General features: G+C 39.5%; 1 non-coding gene across 1 annotated transcript; it reads left to right on the top strand.

Moving 5' to 3' along the window:
* Positions 1-2,625: 2,625 nt before the first annotated feature.
* On the top strand, positions 2,626-2,697 carry TRNAQ-UUG (transfer RNA glutamine (anticodon UUG)). The gene has a single exon. It is a non-coding gene; the product is annotated as a tRNA-Gln (tRNA).
* The last annotated feature ends 1,092 nt before the right edge of the window (positions 2,698-3,789 follow it).

Genomic DNA, 3,789 nt, shown 5'->3' with positions numbered 1-3,789 from the left:
AATATGAGCGTACGTGGGGAAGACCATAACTGGTTGACCTTAAACTTCTTCGGACATTAGAAAAATTAGAAGTTGAAATTCATGTTTCATGATGTCGAAGCTTCCGCGTTCAAAATAATTTCTCAGTTGCTTCATGGAAATTAAATTGCAAATCATTAATAATACTGAGAAAGGAAGTTAAAATCGTTAAGAAGAAATTAACATGCTTAACTAAAAGATTAGGGCTGCTTGAGCAAGTTGAGGTAGGAGAACAGAAAAGCTAGAACGGTGGCTCTCACCAATGTATGGCTGAACGCTTTATTTTGATCCCATATTTTACATGGTGTGGTGCTGGCTTGAGAGTATGTCATTTCAAACCTATGGGTGGAGTGAGATTCAATGATAATGGTTTTTGCAGTGTCATGCATTGAGGAAAATCCCTTGGTTTGTGCTTCATCAGTGGCATGGCTTGTTTTGGTATTTATAGGGAATAGAGTGGAGGATAAGGCATTGTTATTGCGTGGTGAATCCTATAGCAGACTATCTAGCAAAGTCTGCAGTGAATAAGGATCAAAACTCCAGCTCCTCTTGAGGGGTGGCCAGAGTATGTTAAATAGCACTTGCGTTGGAAGCTCTTTAGCAACCTTGTTTTCAATTTGGGTGAATCTGTTTGCTCTTTTCTCTATGAGGGCAGCAGGTTGGGTTGTTGTTTGGATTTGTTGCCTTCAGTTGTCCTACTGGAGGAATGATTTAATCTAGATTGAATAAACTAAAGAACTAGTAATGGTTTTGGCTGGGAGAGATGAGTGAGGAGAGAGAAGGTCTGGAGAATTTGGATCCTCTTTAGGGAATTGGTGTTCCTGAGGCTGAAACCAGCAGAGGAGGGAGGTTACCTGGCTCGGGTTGGTGGACTTGAAGGTAAACAAACGTATGCTAATACTGTTGACAGTGCGAAGATGCTTGGTATTGATTCGCTACCAAGTCCGATTAAGGTTGGATCTTAGAGAATTATCATTTCCTCAACAATAGTATGAATGGCAATGAATCCAATTCAGATTTGCTCTAATTGGAATATCAAACTTCGGGTTAACCTCCATGGACGAGTTGCGAGAAACTGTTAGGTTTTTTTATTTAAAATCTATATTATTTATCTTGGAGGTGGTGGTGCGAAGAACCCTTGGTAGTAGGGTGCATCAATTACCTTAAACTTGTTCGAGTAATTGTATTACAAATTCTTCAAACATTCAAAAATGAAATTGCAATACAATTGAGAGATGAAGATCTTTCGCAAATCCGAAGTGCTAGAAATTGCAACCGAACAAACCACCGATCGATGAGGTTGAGTCACACCTTGAGTGCTGTCTTTAAGGTAATTGATGCACCCTACTACCAAGGGTTCTTCGCACCACCACCTCCAAGATAAAGCAACCTCCAACTAGAAGAAGAGGTAGTTCTTTTAGTCCCTTCAAGGAGCCAAAAGCTAGAGCACAACACTTAGACAACTCAAGAAAGAAATGAACTTTGTAAAACAAATAATGTGAGTGAGGAGTGTCTCTATTTGCACACAATATGTAAGGAAGGGTTGGGTTTATATAGGCCCAAACCACACCTCCTCACAAGGGGAGAATCAATGGCTTGTCCCTCCTCCACTAATGTGAATAAACCCCCTTGACCTAACCTCCCTACTACTTGGGGGAAGTAACTCTCATATTCACTTCTTTGGAATGAATAGGCTTTAACCCATTCAAAGACCTTAACCCCCACTCATGGTAATGGCCATGAATGATCATGAAGTTGAAATGAGAAATAAAGGTCAAGAGTTAGAATTTGAGTAATTCCACCATTCAAGTTAGCCCACCTCATCACCATGATCAAAACCTTTAAGACCCATGACCAATGTCATGAAGAGCCTCATAACCAAGGTCATGAAGGGCCTCCTTTACTCATGGTGCCTCATTACCACCCTTACCTCAAGGGTCCCACACACAAACAAAACAATTAAATAAAAGAAATGCAAAAACAATACTATTACCTTCATCTACACCCTAGAATGGAATAATTATAAATAGTAGTACTGAACCGGTCTTCCCATGACTTCGTTTGTACCCCTTGAACCTAATTCAGGTATTTAGCCTCTTCACATAGGTAGGGTATCCATCATGTGACCCGAGGATTAGGCATTAACCCCATTCCTGTAGATGCAATACACAAGTTTTTGACAGACATAGCCTTTGTGAACATGTCAGCTTGATTCCTTTCTGACTTCACATAATTGATAGCTATCATTCCTTCATCTATGTACTATCGCACAAGATTGTGTCTGAGGCGTATGTGCCTCCTTTTACCACTGTACACTTTATTCTTGGCTAAGTGAATAGCCGCTTGGTTATCACAATGTAGTGATACTGATGGCGTCGGTTTTTCCCACAATGGTATATCCGCCATTAAATTTCTAAGCCATTCAGCTTCTGTTCCTGCCTTCTCTAAAGCTATGAACTCAACTTCCATGGTAGAACCTATTCCACACAATTGCTTTGTGGACTTCCAAGATATTGCACTGCCTGCTAGTGTAAACAATTACCCCAATTTGTAAATGTGGGGGTTAAGGTCTTTGAATGGGTTAAAGCCTACTCATTCCAAAAAAGTGGTTTCGTGGTGTAGTGGTTAGCACTCTGGACTTTGAATCCAGCGACCTGGGTTCGACTCCCGGCGAGACCTTAATATCTAGAATAGTTGCAAACAGAGCTAATTGGAAGGCAATAATTCATTTTTTTTTTTGTATTTTGAAGAATTTGTAATACAATTACCCCAACAAGTTTAAGGTAATTGATTTTGAAAGATCCAATGCATGGCAAATCTTGGAGATGGCGACTTCATCAAAGACGATAACAACACACATCGGAGGAGATCCTTCAAATAAGACCGTTGAAGGCAAAATCAACAAACAAGGAGACAAGGAGACGACACATTCGTTGGCATGGTAAGTTAGGTCATAGTAGTGTGAAGTATATCACCAAACTATGCAAGTTAGGGATGATCACCGATAAGATGGAATCTCCCAAGGACAAGTGTAAAACTTGTGTGGAGGCTAAGTTAACCAAAATGCCTCACAAGACTATGGATAAAAAGAGTGATCTCTTGGAATTGATCCATAGTGACTTAAGTGACTATAAGTCATATGAGTCAAGGGGTGGAAACAATTATGTTTTCACCTACATAGATGATCATTCTAGATATACCATGATATATTTGCTCAAATCAAAGGATGAGGCCAGAAAGGCATTTATATCTTACAAAACGGAAGTTGAAAATCAACTTGGCAAGAAGATTAAAAGACTTAGAACCGATAGAGGGACTGAGTATTTTAATCTTGATAAGTTTTGTGAAGAAAGTGGAATTATCCATGAAACGACTGTTCCTTACCAACCGGAATCAAATGAGGTAGCGAAAAGGAAAAATAGATCTCTCAAAGAGATGATGAACTCTATGTTGTTGAGTTCTAATGTACCACTTGATATATGGGGGGAAGCCATGTTAACATCTTGTTATCTTTCAAAAAGAATAAGGTGTACAATGGTAAAAGGAGGCATATATGCCTTAGACACAATCTTGTGTGACAATACATAGATGAAGGAATGATAGCTATCGATTATGTGAAGTCAGAAATGAATCAAGCTGACATGTTCACAAAGGCTATGTCTGTCAAAAACTTGTATATTGCATCTACAGGAATGGGGTTAATGCCTAATCCTTGGGTCACATGATGGATACCCTACCTATGTGAAGAGGCTAAATATCTGAATTAGGTTC

This window comes from Hakea prostrata, chromosome 10 (assembly GCF_041222555.1).
Source record: "Hakea prostrata isolate BN-2017 chromosome 10, UWA_Hpros_2, whole genome shotgun sequence".
In the NCBI taxonomy this organism is placed as follows: domain Eukaryota; kingdom Viridiplantae; phylum Streptophyta; class Magnoliopsida; order Proteales; family Proteaceae; genus Hakea; species Hakea prostrata.
Note: the sequence above shows the minus strand (reverse complement) of the source record. Positions and strands in the feature narration are given on the sequence as shown.